General features: G+C 42.9%; 1 protein-coding gene across 6 annotated transcripts in view; it reads left to right on the top strand.

Moving 5' to 3' along the window:
* Positions 1-21558, top strand: part of FAT3 (FAT atypical cadherin 3) — a 644128-nt gene that overhangs the window by 60052 nt on the left and 562518 nt on the right. Inside the window, exon 2 of one of the 6 annotated variants that reach the window (XM_084895366.1) lies at positions 4030-4137. The exons of the other annotated variants lie outside the window; for them this stretch is intronic. The gene's annotated coding sequence lies outside the window, so the exon portion shown is untranslated. The remainder of the gene's footprint in view (positions 1-4029; positions 4138-21558) is intronic. 6 annotated transcript variants of the gene reach the window in all.

Here is a 21558-nt window from a genome sequence, read left to right as displayed (position 1 = left end):
TCTCCGTTCAGCCACTCCCTCACCCCAACATGCACTCCCCCTTGATATAGCCTTGCCAAATTGCTTGAAGTTTCTGGAAGTTGTCAGGCAGTTTCATGACCCTGTAGCTTCATAAATACTATTTCTTGTGCTAATACTGCCCTTGCATTTCCTATTACTTTGCTTTTGTTGTTCTTCAGAACTCGAGGCTTTTAAATTATGTATGTTCTCTGTGACTTAATAATTCCACTTCTTTGTAACAAATACTTATGCGCAAATATATTTATTGCACCATTTATAATAGCAAAAAATACTGCATTTGAAACAACTTAAACATCTAATATTAGGGAAATGGTTTAATAAATGATATGCAGTATTACATAGCCATTAGGTTGGTATTGTCATAAATTTTTGATAGCTTTAGAAAAGGTCTATAAGATAAAGAGTGCGAAATACAAACACATGTGTATGTATTTTCATGTATATGTTTGAGTGTCTGTTGCTATCTTTAGTGAGGAGGGGAAGATAGAGGTTACAAATATCACTGGAAGGAAATAGCTTAAAATTGGTAGAAACTTTTTGGGTGGTAGAAGTAAGGTGGTTTTTATTTTTTTAAATATTCTAATTTATTAGGTTTTCCAAGTTTCTGCAAGTATAAGTGTGTTCTGTAATTAAGACGGCATTCTAATTAAACACATGCAAATGAGCTCAAGGATGCACCTGCATGAGAAGCCTTCCACGAACTCCCCTACTGATCAGGATGCCTCTCCTGCATTTCTGCTGGCCTCGTGCTTAACTCTGTGCATTTGTGGCACCAAATGCCAATCACTGATTTATTCATGTCTCCCCCATCCTAGACTATGATATTTTTAAGGGCAGCTTTGAGTCTTAAATGACTTTTCCAAACATCCTGGCACAATAACTGCCCTATCGTGAGTGCTCCATTGAAGGTAATGAATCAATAAACTAGAAATGAAGATTCTTCCAAGGCCATGGTCGGCAAACTGTGGGTCGCGAGCCACATGCAGCTCTTTGGCCCCTTGAGTATGTCTCTCCCACAAAATACCACGGCCTGAGCGAGTCTATTTTGAAGAACTGGCATTAGAAGAAGTTTACATGTAAAAAATCTGGCTCTCCAAAGAAATTTCAATTGTTGTACTGTTGATATTTGGCTCTGTTGACTAATGAGTTTGCCGACCACTGTTCTAGGGTAAGGCAGCCACCTAATCACTCCCTAGTCCATTGGTGGTAACAGTCGACTTGAGAGCATTGAGACCTGGAAGAAATGATTGTACGTTTGGGTGACTCCTTCTCCTAGAACTTAAGCTAGTCCATATCCAAGGGTCTTTCTGTTTAAGTCCCCATCTGCACCTAATGACCTGTACAAATTGTGTTCCTTCTTTCCGGTCAGTTTCAGATACTTTCAGCTCTTTGAAGCTCTTCCTGATGTCTCTAATTGGGTCAGTAATTCCCCCCCATTTTATTGAATTTATTGGAGTGACACTGATTGGAGTGAATCCTGAACCTGAAACCCAAAACAAAATTATGGGTTTCAGGTGCAGGATTCAACAACACATCCTGCACAGTAATGCTCATGTCTTTCAGTAAAATCCCAAACAATGTCCAACACCATTTATCCCCCCTATCCCTTCCTCCACTTACCTCCACCCTTTCCTTCCCCGGAAGTCACTGCACTGTTGTTTGTGACCAGAGATTCTTAAGTCTTAGGACTTCTTGTCTGTGTCTCATATTAGTTATTTCTGGTCTATATCTTATTCTGTTTATCAGACTCGAAGGATCCTCAGGGGTCTGAGCATTTCTGGTTATAGGTTGCAGTCGTTAATAGTGCAGTTTCTAAGGATATCTTTGTACATAGTTCGTAGTCTGTTAATGATATTTTCCCATATATCATCAATTCTACTTTATTATTTTTTTTCTCATTTGTGTCTTCCCTGACCAGTCAGTTTAAAGCTGAAAACTTTTTTGTTTGTTTGTGCTCTGGAACTTTACATGTCTCTGATCTAGTTTTTGTTTTATTTTGCTCTATAGTAATCATCACCATCAAGCATTCTAAATGGTTTACTCCTTTATCTATAACCTCAAATAGGTTAGTAGAGATGAATGTTCGTTTGGTTCACACTTGTATCCCCACAGCCTATAACTGTGCCTGGCTGTTGTTAATGAAAGGTGCTCAGTAAATATTTGTGGAATAAACAGTGAAGGCTGAATAAATTCAGTTTCATTCACTTCCACAAGCTGGTACTAAATGCTTGTTATTTCTAAAGCACTAGGAAAAGAACTACAGATACATTAAAGATGACAGAATATGGCTGCTGGTCCACATAATTATTTCTCAGCCTCAACGAAGAGACACTGCATTTAGAAATGGTACAGGACAAGTGCAATGAGAAAAATACTGGCAGTGTGCAGGGGGAGTGTGAAGATGGAAGACTTGATTTCCACTAGGTGTATATACAGAGGCTTCTCAGAGGAGGTAACATATGAGCTGAGTCTTGAAACATGGGTAAGAGCTGGAGAGTAGTAGAGGAAATATAGTAGCCTGAGGGGTGGCCAGTGTGAAAAACAAAAGTGGGAGAAGACAAAATGAATTGGAGAGCATAAATCGGTCACAAGTCTTAGTTTAAAAGAAAAGGGGTGGAGCCCTAACCGATTTGGCTCAGTGGATAGAGCGTTGGCCTGTGGACTGAGGGGTCCCAGGTTTGATTCTAGTCAAGGGCATGTACCTTGGTTGCAGGCACATCCCCAGTAGGAGGTGTGCATGAGGCAGCTGATCGATGTTTCTCATCATTGATGTTTCTATCTCTCCCTCTCCCTTCCTCTCTGAAATCAATAAAAATATATTTATTTTAAAGTAATAAATAAAAGAAGGGGGATGAAGATAATGGGAAAGACATTGGAATTTTACTTAAAGCATGAGCAGCCCTGTGGATGATGAGTAAGGTGATGGGAAAGGAGAAGTGTGGTGAGGAAGAACTGGAGTCGGAGGCAGGAGGAGGAGGAGGTACGGAAGCAGAATGGTCAGTTGGGAATCTTTTGAAATCTACCTGATATGAAATGATAAAAGTCTCCACTTGGGCGATAGTGGGTTTTGTATTTATGGAGCCTGACGGTTTACAAAATAACATAATGGTACAAAGTTACATTTTGGATGTAAAATCAGTAGAACCCAGCTTCCTCTATGTTTCTTCATTTGTAGAACAAGAATATAATTCTGTGTGGCCCACTGTAATTTAGAAAACATAAATTAATCTGTATTCCACACTAACGTTTGCTATGAACGCAGATTGGATAGGCCTTCAGTAATTATCAGCTCTATTTTGTGTCCATTGCATTTACCTGAAATGTATAATCTGATTTAACTTTAAAAATAAGACTTTGAGGCAAGTATGCTTATCCTTTGTCTTACTGATGAGAAAAGTAAGGTATAGAGGTTGGCTGATTGCTCCAGAGCCATATAACAATTAAGTTACGGGGCTGATACTGGAACATGAGCTTCAGAATCCTACTCCTGTGCAAACCCTGGTTCAGTGCTCTTGTCTGCAACTCAGACCAATTCTCTGGAAACTATTTTTCATCATCTTGCTGTTGCCTCCACGGAAACAGTTATACTGCTAACCATTTTATTCCCCTTAAAGCAAAATAAAATCTGAGACTCACTGGTGTCAAGCTTTGCCCCTGAGTTGAGAGGCATTCGAGTTCTTTATTTGACATGTAGGTTGGAGTATTATAAAGTTCATCAGTCAAAAATGTTGACAGCGAACAGCTACCTTAAGAATTAAACCTTAAATCATTTTCTGAAGTGGCCCAGGTGCTGTGACAGCCAGGTAAGCCTGGTTCTGACAGGATGCTGCTTCTGCAACACCTCCTAGGTTTCCTACTGATTAGTTCTAATCATTTGAGTTTCAGGGACTTTTAAGCCAGCAGTTCGGCGAATGCCCCAAAGAGCTGAACCCAGTTTTCTTTTGCAGCTTTTACAGTTAATGGTGGCCTATTCACTTGAATACCTTTCTGGTCTCCCCTTCAACTCAGGAACAACTAAGTGATATGATTCCCCTGTGCCTTCTCAGTGAGATCGGAACCCTGGTGCTTTTTGGAAATATTTGTTAAAATGGACTTGCATAGAGTGAAAGCCACGGGGTGAGTTTGCCATGTCATTCATCCATCCATGCATTTATTCCTTTTCTTTACTGACTGTGGATTGGGTTGGTGTACCTTGAGAGTTGCAAACCAGATATTGGCCTTGCTCTAAAATGGATTCAAGTCCAAAAGGGGTGATGAGACCCCTTCCTTGAAGCCTTCCTGAGCTACCCAAGCAGATGCTATTCTTTCTTTTGGGTCTGGGGACACAAATGTTTTCTTGGGAATTGATTACATCTCTTACCCTGTTATGTTGCATTTCTATATGTACATGTCTCTGAATTTCCTGAGGGCTTGGAGCAACTTTTATTCACTCATCTCTGCCGCCCTAGTACTAAACAAAGCATAGAAAAGGTTTTTAGTAAATATGTGGTGAATGAATAAACAAATGGAGAATTAGGCTCAGCATCAAGTAGACTTCCATTTGGAGATGGTCAAGGAGGTGGCATTTGAGCTGGCTTTAAAGGATGGACATGTAGCAAAGGGAGGGAAGGCTCTATAGCAAAGGATGCAGCATATCAGAGATATGAAAACGGGAAATCATGAAGTCAGTACCATCTCTTAGGTATTAAGGAAACGAAAGCAGTTCAGGATGGGGTCAGAATGGGAATATCGTGTTAACAGGATTAGAGCCTGGAAAATCCTTCCTGGAGCTCAGGACTGAGCAGGACTGGAGAGGGAAGGCAGCCAGGGCTCTTGGAATGGGCCCATCAACCCTAGGGTGCTTTTTGCTTTCCTTTGTGGACCTTGGGTCATGCTGTGTTTGAACAGACGTGTGTTGGATTTTTTAAGACAAGCTTTGCAGAGGCTGAGAGCTAGGGGGACTGTATCGATCTGCCCCTTGCTCTTTGTACATGCTCCCAACATAACACCTGAAATATTGCCCTGGAGAGCTTTCAGGTCAGTTCTCCACAGCTGCCTGCTGCTGGCTCATGCTTCTTTGTTTCTCCAGATCGAGTGCAGTGCTGGAACATGGCAGATCTTCCATAAATATCATCTGAGTGGAATTGAATTGCTGAATTATAGCCAAGGAAGGTATTACCTTAGGGACAGAAGGAGCAGGGTTTTCCATCTGAATTGAAGTTAGATGCTCATAGCTCATTGGTGATAGAATTTTTCTGTTAGGAAAATGACATTACAGGTATTATTTTCCTGGTTTCTTTATGAAATGGGAGTGGGAGGGAGCTGTAACAGAGGAGGGCAGCTGACGGTAGTGAAATTAGTAGTTATCTTTGGGATATGAACTGGGGAGTGTTCAGGAAAGTTGGGGTTGCATGATGAAGTCAGAGGCTGATGTCTTCCATTTTTAATCGGGGAGGAGTGAGGGAGCAGAGCAGCTAAGATGACTTTGCGGGAGTCTGCTTATGAGTTGTATGTGCACAACTAAGAATGCAACTTCTGAAAACCTAGCCAACCTATTTGTTTTTCCAACTAGAAACACATTTGTATATACATCTAGTTTGTACTAAGGACAAGCTGTTATCTATTAACATGGTATCATTATTTACTTCTTTAAGCATCCAACTGTGTTCATTGGTTATCAACTACAATGCTCTCTTTTTTCTAAAGGTTTTTATTTATTTTTAGAAAGTCAGGAAGGGAGAAGGAGAGAGAAAAAACATTTATGCAAGAGGGAATCATCCATTGGCTACCTTCTGCATGCCCCCCGCTGGGGATTGAGTTTACAATCTGGGCATGTGCCCCAAATGGTATTCCAAACTACAACTCTTTGTTGCCCAGAACACAGGATGATGCCCAACCAACTGAGTCACACTGGCAGGGGCTTATTTTCTATTTTTTATTTTTATTTACTTTTTAAGTATATTTTATTGATTTTTTACGGAGAGGAAGAGAGAGAGATAGTTAGAAACATCTATGAGAGTCATTGATCTGCTGCCTCTTGTACGCCCCCTCCTGGGGATGTGCCTGCAACCAACGTACATGCCTTTGACCGGAATCAAACCCAGGACCCTTCAGTCTGCAGACCCACGCTTTTGCCGTTTTTCGGCAAGGGCTTATTAATTTGTATTAATGCTAACTAGAGGCCCGATGCATGAAATTCATGCAAAATGAATTTTTTTCCTTCCTTCCCCTGGCTGTGGGCACTGGCTTCTTTCTGGCACCCGGGACCCAGGCTTGGGCTTCCCCTTGCAGCCCTGGCTTCATCCGGAAGAATGTCTGGTCTAATTAGCATATTCTTCTTCTTTTTATTTATTTATATATATATTACTATTGTTTTTGCCAAATAGCCTTTCTAGAACGTAGGTGAATTGATTGCTTGCCCAATATTTGTGTGTGGAGATGGGAAGGTGTTAGGATGCTGGCAGAAGTAATTCACAGTACAGATTGTGAAGCACTGAGCATGTTCTATTCAGAGCCTCATCCCTTCTTAGAGCTCATTTGAGGAGTCTCCTCAAGTGGACATTTGATCGTCTGTGTGACATCTGGGGACAGGCAGTTAGGGCTCCTCTGTTTTTATTGAAACAATCTTCTCTCAGCCAAATCTGACGCTCTTTTCTTTATCCTTAGGGGAAAGCAGTCATCTTGGCAGAAGAGTCTTATATGTGGTTCTGTTGTGCACGTCAGTGTTTGGTCTTCTAAGATGAAGCATGCATATATTTTTAATTCAGTGCCAAAATTAAGAAAAGTTCTCTTTCGTCATGTAGATACTTAGGTTTTGTGTGTTTCATTGAGGCAGTGGGGGTAGAGGGGCCATTGCCCCTACTCATTTGGAGGATTCTGTCTTGTTTTCTAGAATGTCCCGCCTTGCTCCCCTGCCCCTCCTTGGAGGATGATGGGTGGGCAGGACGGCAGGCAGTGGGGAAGCAGCTTGGCAGCTCTCCTGAGGAGCCCTGCTGATGCCCTTCCCCAAGATGAGAGCGTTGGCAGGAGATGCTGCCCAACAACAGTCAGCGGGACTCCGCTCCTCTCCTTGGAGACGGCCTTCCTCCCTTTGCTGTGGGCCTCAGGCTCTCCATCAGAGAGAGATCCCGGTGGGAAACTCTCCCCAGTTCTGGCAGCGGGGATGCACAGTGCTGGTGATGCCTTGTCATTGCAGCAGCGGATGTATTGCAGGGAGTCGGTGAGCCATGTCTGTGCCTTGGAACCATTCAGGGTTCTAGGCCACTTTTATTTTATTTATTTATTATTTTTTAAAATATATATATTTTATTGATTTTTCACAGAGAGGAAGAGAGAAGGATAGAGAGTCAGAAACATTGATGAGAGAGAATCATCAATCAGCTGCCTCTTGCACACCCCCTACTGGGGATGTGCCCGCAACCAAGGTCATGCCCTTGACCGGAATCGAACCTGGGACCTTTCAGTCCGCAGGCCTACGCTCTATCCATTGAGCCAAACCCGTTTCAGCTCAGGCCACTTTTAGACTGCTAGGCAGGTAATCCCTGCCAGAGACAGGGTCCGCCCAGGATTGTTGATTATTTCAAATTCGGAGTAGCAGAAGCCTGGATCACCTAGGTTGAGTAATGGGTGTGAATGCCCAGATTCTGGAAATCGCTTTGAGACAGTGAGGGGACTCACTCCATTTGTGCATTTAGTCCTTGACATAATCAGCACTGGGTCATCTGGTCACTGGTGTGGGATGGGTCCTGTGATTCAAGTACAGAGCGTGGCTCTGGTGTTGCTGTTTTCCTGAATGACCACACTTGAATTAGCAGGAAGTCTCTAATAACGAGATCATTCTGGAAGGCCTCTCACTCCCCTTGTTTTAATAATGCATAAAACACTTAGGGCCTGCTTAGGAGCATTTTATTACAGCGATAGCACAAGAGAGCAAGCTCTAGCTGTTGCTGGTCATGTTTTGGTTATACACCACAGGCTAATTTACCTTTGGCTATTAAAGCTGTGGCATCTGCTAGAGAAAAGGGTGCTCCAGGCGATTTGGACGGAATTAGGGGTGTGGCCCGAAGTATTTCGTGAATTGAACGGTGACTGCAGGTTGGCTCATTACTCCCTCTTGAGCAAAAGACAATATGTGAGGGATTCTGATTACAGCTCAGCTGCTCTGTTCTGAGAAGTCGCCCTTTGAGCTTGCTCTGTAAACACTGATTAGCTGCAAACCTTCAATTTTGTTCCTTCACCACCCAGAATGGTTCCTGGGACTGAAGAAAAGTGCTTTTCCCACTGCCTGGGAGCTTTCCACCCCAGATGCTTCTGCAGGGAGATGAAAATAGCTTTCCCATTGTTCGACTGGGTGCTTTAAGTGCTTTGCAGGTGTGTCTTAAAGAATGGAGTATTTATTTTTAATGAGAAGGACGGAAGAATAAAAACAATCCCAGCCTTGGAGGATTGCAGATCAAAGCTTTTTTATTTTATTTTTTTCATTATGAAACAAATGAAGGCCCCCATCTTAGGAGCTGGGAAATTCATTAATTTTTAATAGAGGAATAGGCTATACATGGCAATTTAATTCCTTGGTGGGAGAAGATCGTTTAAGTGGTGTTTAAAAATCTACATACTTGGGTGGTTTGCAGTGAAAACCTGCTGTGCTATCTGGGGTAATAAATGTACAGTGCCATTGAGAAACTTGTTTAGAACTAAGAAGAACTGTGGGCCCTTTATAACCGGTCTGTTTCTACCCAGTGTACCCTGGAATATTTTGTGGTAGCACCATAGTTAGCTCTTGTATGGGGCCCGGCTCCTCCCATCTTACTGTTTCCATCAGAAATAACCACTGTCAGGAGGTGGACTTGTGTGCAGAAACAATAAGCAGACCTCCGACCTTCCAGATCTTCTATTTCACAGTTTCCCTCCTTGGTTAAGATCTCCCCTCACCCTTCCAAAGACTTGTGTTCTTCTCCCAGTGATCCCACGGTGTTGTTCTTCTGACCTTCCGCGGCCAGCCAGGATGTTGATGTAAGAAGCAAGTTCTGCTGCCCATGAGTTGCTGTGTGGAGCTGGACTTCGAAGCCGCTGGTTTTTGTGACCCTGGCCCTGCCCTCCCACCCTCTTTCACATTGGCGCCGGCTTGGGCAGAGCCAGTCTGCTCAGAAGGGCCACCTGTGCCAGGGGCAGCGCTTCTGTTTGTTTTTAGGTGTCTGCTGTGAGCCATGTTGGCATAGCCTGGAGACTGGGGACTGTGGCATTAGTTAAAGTGGCCTGGGTTTGAGCCGCTGGGCAGGCACTATAATGTCACGGAGTAGTGCATGAGTTGTCTGTGACATGGCTGTATGCATGGAGAATGCATTTATAAAACAGTAGTCACAGATGGGCTGAGCGGTAGCTTTTGGGAAGTAAGAGGAGTGGGGAGGTCAAAAATGGCTTGAAGTGAAGGAGGTCCTGAGGTCATGTGGTCTGACCCCTGCATTAGAGATGGGGACCCTGTGGCTGAGAGCGAGGAAGGGAGCTCCCTGAAGCCTTGGAGTCTGTCAGTAACTGAATTATCTCACAGCATCTCCTATCTTTTTATTATTATTATTATTATTATTATTATTATTATTATCATTATCATTATCATTACATATGTTTCCTTATTCCCCTGTTACCCCTAAACCCCACTCATGCTCCACTCCTCTGTTGTCTGTGTCCATTGATTAGGCTCATATGCATGCACACAGTCCCTTGCTTGATCTCTCCCCCTTACTCCCACCGACCCCCTCCTTCCCTGAGGTTTGAGGTTCTGATAGATGACGTTTCTCAGCCTCTGGGTCTGTTCTTGTTCATCAGTCTAATTCATCTCCTATCCTTCCGCCCTGATGCTTGCTGGCTTATTTATGCTCCCCCCCCCCATCTTAAATCTTCCCCGGAATAAGTCAATACATAAATAAGTGAATGAATTTCCGCCTTCTGTGTTTTAACATGTTTATTCTTATCAATCTGTTTATCTGTATTATAAGTCTGCACATGTTTGCCTCTCTTGCTTACTTTCTCTCTCCCACCCCTCACATTTGGAGCTGCATAAAGAGAAGGACTGTGTTTACAATGAAACAAACCCTTAGCATCTAACATTTCCTCGTGTGCCTATGAGCATCCGAGCAATGTTGCTAGGGAATGAGCAGCTTAAATCAAATATTTGCATTTTTTAAAAATCTGCTAGGTTTGCCGGACGACACTTGGCTAAGTTCTTTGGTGAGAGGAAGTTAAAGCTGATCTGGAAGAATAGAGATTTCCCATGGCATTGCCTCTCTGTTCCTAGTGAAGGAGCTGACAGCTCTGGCTCCCAGCTGCAGGAGCCTGAACAGGAATGATCTGCTGTGAGCTCAGGCCCTGCTTGCAGGCTCAGGAGTCAGAGGGCCAGGTCAGGCCTGAGGCAGAGCAGGGCAGGGCTGTGAAAACAATCCTAGATAACCCACTGAGATTGACCCAGGAGCACGTGTTCTTTAATTCACTCTGCACAAGCTGGCTGGCAGTTTGGAAACGCCCAGTGTGTGAAGGGTTGAGCCCAGGTCCCACTGCAATGCTTGTCTGCTCAGGGGCAGTCAGTGTTCCTTGCCTCTTACCTGTGTTTTCCTCCAGGTTCAGGGATGGGTCCCTGATTCTGAATGGAAAGTCCTGTTGTACTGTTTTCCTGCATCTTCTCTGCTGCCTGTTACTGCCCACTGCACACGTGTCTAGTGTAACCCCTCTCATCTTAAAAGAAAACTCCTTTGTTTGATGTCACATGTCTGAAGACCTAAGCTTCCCCTTTTAGTAAAACTCCTTGAAGTGTTACTTATTCCTATTTCTTTCTCTTCCTTTCCACCCTTACTCTCGTAGCTCCAAGCCAGTCAGACTTTTGTCCTCATCACTGCACTGAAACACTTTCTTTCAATGCCACAGGGACCCAGGTTGCTATATCCAGTGGTCAGCACTCAGCCTCTTGGATTTTTAATCCTCACTTAAGGACATGCCTTTTTGTTGATTTTTTATTTTTTAGAGAGAGAGGGGAAAGGAGAGGGAGAGAAAGAAACATCAGTATGAGAGAGAAACACACACCCCAACCAGGGATTGAACCCACAGCCTGGGTATGTGCTCTGACTAGGAATCTAACCTGCCACCATTCAGTGTATGGGACAGCGCTCCAACCAACTGAGCCACAGCAGCCGAGGTGGCTCTCAGCCCTCTTATTGGACACATCAGCAGCATTGGACACAAGCTGTCATTCCATCACTCTAGTTTGAGACAGATTCTTCATCCAAGGACACCTGACTCTCCTCCCACCTCTCTGCCCGCTCCTTCTCGGCTCCTTTGCCAGGTTCTCCCTTATCTCCAAACACTGGAGTGCCCTGGGATCAGTCCTCAGACCTCTCCTCTTCTGAAATGAAATTCACTCCCTTAGTGATTTCCTCCAGCCTCCTGGCTTTTAAGGCCTTCTGTTCATCCCAAACATAGGGCTCCAGCCTTACGCTCGTGTAAAGTCCAGGTGCGAATGTGTTTCTTAGAGGATTCTAGAACTTAACATGTCCAATCGGAATCTTCACATCTTAATCCCACACATTTGCTTCTTTCTGCATCTGCCTTGTCTTACCTCCATAATAGCAGCTTCATCCTACTCTGGCTTATTATGATGAATAATATATATTATAAATTATAATACAAATTACATTTGTATAGTGCATATTTATTATATATTTACAAAATGATGAGTTATGTAAGGTATATTTATATTGCTAGATATAAATATTTTCAGAGTCTGACCACTATTGCCACCATCTCAACACCTCAGCTCAATAATATGGCTAACATCAATCTGATCCTCTCTCTCTCTGCTCAAAACACTGAGGGCTTCCTCTCTAACTCGGGGTAAATGGACAATGACTCTGTGGAATCTAGTCCCTTGATTCTCTCCGAGGCAGTCATTACCGTTCTCTAGCTCAGCGACTGGCCATGCTGCTCTCAGTCCTGTTCTCAGGCCTGCTCCCTTCCGGGCGTCTTTACTGTGCTCCGCCTGCAGCCTGGGTGCCCCTGCCCACTGCCCACATGTCTACTCAAGCGTCATCCTACCTGAGGGCCCTGTTGAAACTCTTAACCTGCCCACAGAGCTGCGGGTCTCCTTTCCTGCTTCATTCTCTTCACAATCCTTATCACCTAGACTCCATTTCTTTTTAGTCTCCCTCCACTGGAATGTGAACCCCTTCGGGGAAAGATTATCATCTTTTTCCATTTTTTTTTTCTGGGCCTGAATCACTAGCTCCTTAATGGGGCCTGACCCATAATAAGCCATAAGTACCTGGAATAACTGAATGAATGCTTTCTGGTGAAATTTGCTTTTTCCTGGCTCAAAGCTGCTGTTTTCTGTGATGTCAGTATGCTTTACTCCAGCAGAAGGAATGGGGTTAGCTTATAGGGCCTCTGCCAGCTACACACCAGCTGCCTTAGAACTCTGTGTGATTCTCTTGCCTAACTGATCAGGGAATTTTCACATATTTATTATGATGATGTTATAAATACTAACTTGAAAGACAAGGACTTGCAAAGGTACATGGGAAGCCAGGGTTTCTAAATTTCTGACACTCTTTGAGCCTTTATCTGGGTTATACCCTGGTAAATGCTTTGGAATCTCTCTCTGTCCCTGTAAGGTAGGTGGGGATTTTCTCCATTCTGCAAATGAGGACTAGAAGGTTTTAAAGAGCTTAAGTAACTTGTCAAGTCCAAAGGTTAGTAGGTGGTTGTGTCAGGAGGTGTCTAACCACTCTGCTCTGCTGCTCTGTTGGAGGGATTGACTCCTCACTCTTCAGGTGTTCACTAAGATCCTTCATTTTTATCTTTGGTGAGAGCTGACCCTTGTACCCATAAAATCAGGCCCAGCCGGGGAACAGAGAGAAGGCAGAGTGAGAATAGTGCATGCCCCTTCTTCAAGGATCAGGACATCCCTACCCTTAGCTCTGTGCTTCCTCTGAGGAGGAGAGGAGCATTAGGAAATGGAAAATGCAGTTGGGAAGAGATGCTCATAGTATCTAACGTTGCTGGACACAACGTGGACCTCTTACCTCTCTCTGGACAAAAAGCTTTGGTCTAAATATACACTGAGTGGCCAGATTATTATGCTCTCTGAACACAGTAATCTGACCACTCTGTGTGTGTGTGTGTGTGTGTGTGTGTGTGTGTGTGTGTGTGTGTGTATTTCTTTTTTTTAGAGGCCTGGTGTATGAATTCACGCATGGGTTGGGGAGTCAGGCCAGCCTGGCCAGGGGGAGGGGAAATGGACTGTTGGCTGGCCTGCCTGCTGGTCGAACTCTTGGTCCAGGGGACAATTTGCATATTTGCTTTTATTATATAGGATATACACTGAGTGGCCAGATTATAATGCATTCAGAATCATAATAATCTGGCCACTCAGTGTATGTCCAAATGTCTGTCTGTCTCTGTATGTTTTTGCTTCTTCCCGATGCCTGAGCCACCAAGAATATCCCAATGTTCTCTGATGACCAACATTGATTTCGGAGCTGAAGTGGATTTGGGAGCTTGTGCTGCAGGACCTCTCTGTCCTTGAGTGCCCACCAGTGGTTCTTTGCCTAACCCCGGACTCTGCAAGCTCTGCTCCCCCTCCTGTGAACTTCCTTTCCATGCTCCTCTGGTGAGCTCTATCTACTTGTACTTTAAGATTCAGTCTAAGGACGAAAATGCACTTGAAAATTTGCAGTTATTTTTTCCAGAGAATAGTAAGGACAGTTAACAAGTATCAGGATTTGCTTTTCTGTTTGTGGTTTGTTCATAGAAAAAATATTAATTCATGTAAGTAATGGTATATGTGGATGCTAGCATATGAAATTTAATCACTCTTTTGATTCCTCTTTTTTGTTGCAAGGCAAAATATAGCAATAGATGTGAAACCCAAACAAATGTATTTATTAACAGATATTGATCCGTTAATCAAGACATAGCCCGATGGTTAAACATATTCTTAGGTTAATGATAAGCAGAATGATTTTTATTTTATTTTATTTTATTTATTTATTTATTTATTTTTAATTTTTTTGTTTAGCAGAAGAATTTTTAAAATATGCTCAATGTGTATCTTTAGCATAAGTGCGTGACTACATTAAATATGGGTTTTTATCATCATCATCCTTAGGGAGAGAAGAAGCTAGGTTATTTTTAATGATTCCAGATGGTCCAGAACTGTATTTTTCCTTAAGTTTACATGTACCTCCAGCAGTAGTTTGAAAGTTAGAGCTGTTGAACATGACCGTGGGGAAGGTAAGTGAGATGAGACAGCTGCTTTTGTCTATGAGGAAACTTAATTTTGTGTGACACTCGCCTTCTGTCTTCCAGGAAATTAGCATGTGTATTTTTAAAGCACAGAATACAGATGCTAGTGTTTATTAAGCAAATTCCTTTTATGTCTCTGCATATGTGTATGACTGTACGGAAGTTTTAGATAGTAATACATATGGCTGATTCTGCCCACCTGAGGTGATAGAATTTAGAAGGGGGTCTAAGTGTAGGAAGGAAGGGAACTGACATTTATGGAGAACCTTTCTAGTGCCTGGCAGTGGGCTAGATCTGTGCTTTGTGCACCAGCTGGCATTTCTTACTGAACTCAGAAATTAGAGGTAATTTATTTATTTATTTTTAAAGATTTAAAAAAAAATTAATTTGTAGAGAAAGAGGAAAGAACAGGGAGAGACAGAGAGAAACCTCCATGTGAGAGTGAAACATAGATTGACTGACTCCTTGCATGCCAATCCAACTAGGGATTGCGCTAGAAATGCAGGCATGTGCCCAGACCGGGAATCAAACTGGCAACCTTTTGGTGCACCAGTCAATGCCCAGCTGACTGTGCCACACCAGCCAGGGTATGACATTAGAGGTATTTTAAGAAGGCTGTGGTGATGGGGTTGGATCACCCTGAACACTTGGAATAAAACCAGTTCTCAGTGACCCAAACTGATGGAGGAAAAGAGCATGTTGGGAACTCCCAGGACATTTTTTTTGGTTTGTGTGAGGGAGCAGGCGTGAAAAGCAGAGATGCAGGTGAGGCTGTGGAGGAAGGGTGAGATCTTGTACTTCCAGAGAGTGTTGATAATGAGGTTGGTTGCTGAGTAGGATGTTAGTTAGTCTTTTCTTTAGCCTTTACCTTAAGGTGACCAGATCGTCCTGCTTTGGGCAGGACAGTCCTGATTTTTAACAGTTTTTCCCGAGTCTTGTGGCATTTTAAAAAAGTCCCAATTTTTTGAAAGAATCTTTCCAATCTTTCCAAAAATCATGACATTTTTAAAAACTTATTAAAAATGAGTTTACCTTGTGTGTTTTTATCTTTCTCTTCATTCAAAATTAACTCAATTGTCTCTTAACAATTTAGAGAATTAGGGAACACACGAATATAAAGGAGAAAATAACAACCATGTTCATAACTACCTGAGTCTGATATTAGTAGATATATTTTTGAAGTGGAGCCTCAAATAGCAGATAAGATTGTACTTATCTAATTTGAATATACAAACTGTGCCTTTATACTAAACACATTAACCATCGGGTTTCTTAATTGAGCAATTAGGAAAAAATGGCCTTGTGGGAAGAGAGAGGCCTCCAGAGGAAGATCGAGGGCTTAGAGCACACCGGCCACCAGAGACTGATTGTCGGAGTACACAGGGAAGGACCCGGCTTTGTTTATAACAATAATTATTTATTCAGCACTTCTGTGATTCTTCCAGTGTCATATGGCTGGATAAAGGAGGTTTTATCTTGTCCATATTAGAGATGAGGAAATGAAATATTGGACTAAAGTTGCTTTCTTATGAATACATCTTGGAGAGAGAGAGAATTTTCTAATGAAGTGGCTTTTCCACCACGTTATTAAGTTCATCAATTTCTTGTTGCCTTCGTCAGCTGGAGCTGCTATAACAGAAGAACATGGACTGGGTGGTTTAAACAATAGTTGCTTATTTTTAGAGAAATTTATTTCTTACAATTCTGGAGACTAGACATCCAAGGTAAAGTCTTCAGCTGATTCGGTTTCCAGTGCGGGCCATCTTCCTGGCTTGTACATAGCTGTCTTCTAGCTTTGTCCTCACAGGGCCTTAGCTTGGTGAATGATCTCCAGTGGGAGGGGAGAGAGAGGGAGATAGAGATAGAGACAGAGATAGCAGGAGATAGAGAGATGGTGCCCTTATAATAAGGGCACCAATTCTACCAGAGGATGGAGGATCAAGGCCTTGTCTTTAATTGCTTTCTTGGAGGTCCCATCTACAAAGATAGCCACATACTGAGGGTTAGGGCTTCAGCATATGAATTTGAGGGGATACAATATTTAGTTCATCACATTTGTCCAGTGAACAGAATTAGGTGCCTGTTGATATTGTGCTGATAAGGAGCCCTAGGTATGGAGACATTTCCGTAAGCAATTGCCATATCATGCAAAAATGGAATCCAGTGTGCACACTCATAGGACTGTAAGTTAGGCCATCCACTGGGAAGTGACATGTGAGTTATACCTTTAGAGATAAGTAGGTGTCAGGTAGCAGAGGAGAAGGCAAGCAGGGTTGTCTCTTTTGCTGTCTACCTCTGACACAAAGAAATAGAACACATTTTGTGTTTTCTTTCTTTCTTTGTTCTATTTGACATCATCTTGCTGGATTATGTGAAATCTTGCAAGTTATGCAAATCTTCTACCTTTTCACCCCTTTCAAAAAAAACCAAACACCTGGAATATCTGTATATATAAAAGCCAAAGCCACTGAAGGACTGATTGACCAGTTGCTGTGACATGCACTGACCACCAGGGGGAAGATGCTCAACACTGAAGCTGCCCCCTGATGGCCAGTACACTCCCACAGTGGGAGCGCCTCTCAGCTAACCAATGGGCACCGGATGCAGGGCTCACAGCTGGCTGCCACATTCTGGAGAATGCATGGGAGCCACAGTGAGCCTACCACTTGATGGTGGCAGCAGGTGCAGTGGGGCTGAGATGAGCAGGAGCAGTAGGCAGACGCTGCAGGCGGCATTGGACTGCTGGTTTTGGCTTGATCCCCACCAGTGCATGAATCCATGTACCGGCCCTCTAGTGAATAAATAAAATAAAAATGTAGAGCCTGGAGTCAGGCAATTGTCTTGATATTAATTCCAGACATGTACTTCTGTTTCCCTCTAAGTTTTGTCTTTTTAATGAGATGGTTGAAAGATTTAGTAGAGCTGTGTAGTTTCTATCAATCCCTATTGATCTCTCCTGGTGCAGTGCGCTCACTTTCTTCAGTGGCCATAGGCATGGTTTCTTCTCTCAAGGTCTTTCTAATCACCTCATCAGGAGCATCCCTGAAATCTCAATTTGCTAAGAAAAGGAGGTCAGAGAGCTGGAGATTCCTTGTCAAATGCATTTTTTCATCTTGCTGTTTTATTTATTCAATTCCTATTTACAAAGTATTTACTACTTGCCTTAAACCCTTCGGGGCGAAAACTAGTGGGTACAAAGCAGAATGAGAGAATTACCTTGGAGATGCGAGGAGACTAGCGCAGGGATAGAGAAACTCATACACAGACTGCATATTTGCCATCTCGAGCTATGTGATGTCTAAATGTAATTCTCTCACTGAATTGTGGATACAAGGTCAAAAATAAAAAAGAATATTCTCGGTAGAAAAACCGTCTCCCATTATATTATGATCAGCTACTTTATGTTTAAATTGTGGTTAAAAATGCATTTTACCCTTTTGGAAAGTTTCTCCACTTTTCTTCCTTGTCCTCCTTAACTTTTAGGTTACAGTTGGGACATTCTTCTCTTCCGGAGAGAGCAATCTGTCATCGGCAGGGAGGTAGTAACGTGCTTTCACAAAAGCAGGAGATGAAGCCAGCTGCTCTGCTGAAGGAAAAGAAGGGCCTCAACCCCTTGACATTTTCCCCTTAACATAGTAGTTCTCATTCTTGGATGCACAATAGAATCATCTTGGGTATTAAAAAACAAAACAAAACAAAAGGTTTCACTCAGGTCAGTAGAATCTCAGGCAAGGAGGCACCCAGGCATGAGGTCCTAATGTGAAGCCATGGTTGAGAATCCCCATGTCACCAGATCAAGTTCAGGCCCACCCAGGTTTGGTTGGTTGGATGGTTGGTCTGGGACAGTTAGTTTCTCCAGGTGAACAGTGGGGATAAGACACAGGACACAAGGAGCAGAGGGAGGAGGTCTCGGTAATGGTTTTTGGTCAGCAGTCATGGCCAAAGTCAGAGTGCATGAATACATGGGGATGTTTTTGTTCAGCATTAGACCCACATCCTTGACAGTTTATCCTGGGTGAAACACTCAGAACCCCACCTCTAATCCCCAGGCAGTCTCAGGGAAGCAGTGCAGAATTGTGGCTAAGAGCACATGGCTAAGACCTTAGGCCTCGGAGCTGGAAAGAACTGAATTCAAATCCTAGCTTTTCCACTTACCAGGTATGTGGCTTTGAGGAAATTGTTTAATGTTATCCTGACTTAGTTTCTACCTCTAGAAAATGGTGGGATAATGCATACATCTAAGGCTTGTTTCATGGTTAAATGAGACTGTTCCTAACACACTTCAAGGGACCGAGTACAAAGGCAGGGCCCGCCACATGCTGGCTGTCATGGTAGCTGCATACCTAGTGTGAGGGTCAATGACAGATCTTGGGCCATGAGTCCCATCGCAGCATGAACAATGCGGGGGGCTTCCCTCTCTCTAATGTTGGAGGAGTGGAAAGCAAGTTCAGGAAGTTGCTGGTGGCTGGCTGCACAACAGGTCCAACTTGTGAGGCCCCATCTATTTCCTGCATTTTTTACATTGGGGAGGATAAATGGATGAAATGTCTAACAGACATTTCAAAGCCCTGGGTGAACTGGAGCTGACCTCAGTGGTCAGTCCGACTTTTCCCATCTCCTCATGACTGCCCTGTTTATCAGGATGGTGATGAAGGGAGGGTCCTGTTGCTCACGGCAGTGCCAGGGCTATGGCCTTCTCCAGGCTCAGAGCCTGGGAAGAAGGACTGACCACTTTTCTGGATTTGAGTATGCCTTCCATGCTATGTGTACTTCTCAGTAACTCAGAGCAGTGGATATTAAGCGATCCCTACCTTTCATTATCTGAATGAAATAAGACTGTATACCTCAAAATTATCCAAACTTCATATTAAAAAAAAATTGGAGCTTGAGTTTCCATTACCTTGCTTCTACCTGTCCTCTAGAAATAGGACAGGAAGAAGATGAACAGACAAAGAATTAGAAGGTCCCCAGCACTGCCATATTGTAGTGGACTGGATTGAGTTCACCATTTTTAAAGCCTTCCTTCATGATGCTCTCCTTAAATTCCTGTCCTCCTCCAGCCAGGTGCAAGATCTTGTCTCCTTGGAATTCACATAGTGTTCAGGCATTTTTATGCCGATTTTTGTTTTGCTAATAATATTTATGCATATACTTCTACAACCTTCTTACATGGGCTTGTGGTATTAGTTATTATTATTATTATTATTTTAATCTCCCTGAAGATTTAACACATAAGCTTTAACATAGTAAGTGCTCAATATTTGTCAGCTGAAGAGATACATGTTTTGGGCACAATCACCAGAAATGAATCCGTGCCTTTAAGACTTACTACCATTATCCTAACCATTGAATGACAATCGTTATTTATTTTTCAACTGTATAATTGTAATACTGAGAGTCAGATCTTTTAAACTACTTTTAAGAGTCTTTGATGCCTTAATTTTTAAATGTTCACGCTCCAGATAAAACCCATGTCCAAGAGCCATGGAGAATTTCCAGCATTATTTTCTTCCAAGATTACAACTAGTACATCAGCATGCATTTGCAGACAGACTTTTATTCCGTGTTCTGCTGGTGTCTGAGTGTAGTTATCATTTAGAATTCTCCCACCTGCTTCCAGATGTCAAAGGGGGAGGTGGATTGCTCTTGAGAGCTCATCATTTCTGCTTCAGTGGACGCTGGGAAGATGCATGATGTAAATTCTCTTTTGAAACCTTAAATTGCCCACAATTTGTGGCAACCCTTGGTTTATTTGAATATGTTGGGACACTGGGATGGCAGTAATTTGAGTAAGAAATTCTGTCCAGCAGAAACCGGACATGAAAACTAGCATTTGCCTGCCTGGTGGTAAGCTCTTTTTGGAAGAATAAGCTTGTTTCTGAGTACACGAGGCAGTGGGGGTGGTGAAGACATCCAGGATAAGACAAGTGGTGATTGACAGCCCAGCTGGTAGAGATGGGTAATTGGAAATTCATGGCACATAAATCTCCCAGTACTTATCTTGAAGCGCAGGAAGAGAGGAGATCTGAGCATGGGAACATTTAACTCTTTCAAAGGGATCTAATAATGTAGCAAATCGTTAAGTTCTTCCATTTTAACTTTAATTAAATTATGGTTTTCTGTTTCAGAGAGATAAATGCATTCTGCTTAAGGAAATAACTCTGTGCATAGTAAATGGGAATCTGCAGAACTGTTGGAGAAGTTCTTCATTTGTTAGTTTACTTAGGGTATGGAGTCCTCCCCCAGGGGTCCCATTCCTCCTATTCCTTTAGAGAGCCATTTTTCTCTCTCTCCTGATGGATTTTTCCTTTCACTGTGTATAGTGAGTCTTCTTCATGTGTCTCAGCTTTCTGATTTTCAAGCTAGTGTTTTATAAAAGGAGGCCATATTAGGTTATTAGCAAATCACAGGAATTAAAAATGGTAACATATTGGAAGAGACATTTGTCATGCTTGAAGTCTCTTGCTGATGATTTGATTCTGTTTCAGTGTCTTTGTGTTGGTCAACTATTTTTCATTGTTTTCCTCATGATAACTCTTCATACTATTAAAGACATTCATTATGTTTGTAATTTTTTTTTTCCTCTAAGGGGGACAACCGAATATAGCATAAAGAACTAAAAATTTTGAATCCCAATGAAATTGAGTGTTTAGAACTTGTCAGGGTATGAGAGAGATTGGGAACCTCCGAGTGTCCAGTTTGCACCTGCACCTGACTCTTGGAATTGCCTGGCTCCTTTCTCTAAGTGGGACGGGTCTCTGAAATGAATGGATCTCTTATCAGCAGGGCTGCGATTTTGTTGAAATTATCACAGTTATCTCATCTTAGTGTCTGTGTACCTGAAAATGTGTGGTCACATCTGTGTTATTTCTGGTTGGCAAATTGTCACATCTGTTTCCATGCCCGAGTTCCTGCTGGTGAATAGACACCATAGGGGGCCAGCTCTCTGTAGCTTCCATGAACAAATGCGCTGACATCTTCCTGAGGTCTGAAAAGATAGTGGAGATTGGAGAAGGCCACTGAGGCACAAAGACAGAAGAGAGAGTAGTTAAGATGGTGGTATAGGATGGAATAATTTATTGAAGGCAAGGCCTAGAGCTTTGGAAGTGCCGAACACTTTTGTCGGTCATTCCTGGAGGTACCCAAGATGAACAACGTGTGGCTCCTGATGACCGAAAGCCAGGAAACACACTCTATCATCTGGCTCTTCCAGGAGCCAGCCTAGCCACCTGGGTTGAAAATGAGGTGAAAGGGCTGCACCGGATAAACACA

Source organism: Pipistrellus hanaki (genome assembly GCF_964339955.1).
Source record: "Pipistrellus hanaki genome assembly, chromosome: 9".
Lineage (NCBI taxonomy): Eukaryota > Metazoa > Chordata > Mammalia > Chiroptera > Vespertilionidae > Pipistrellus > Pipistrellus hanaki.
The sequence above is the reverse complement of the archived record's forward strand: the minus strand, read 5'-3'. Positions and strand labels throughout refer to the sequence as shown.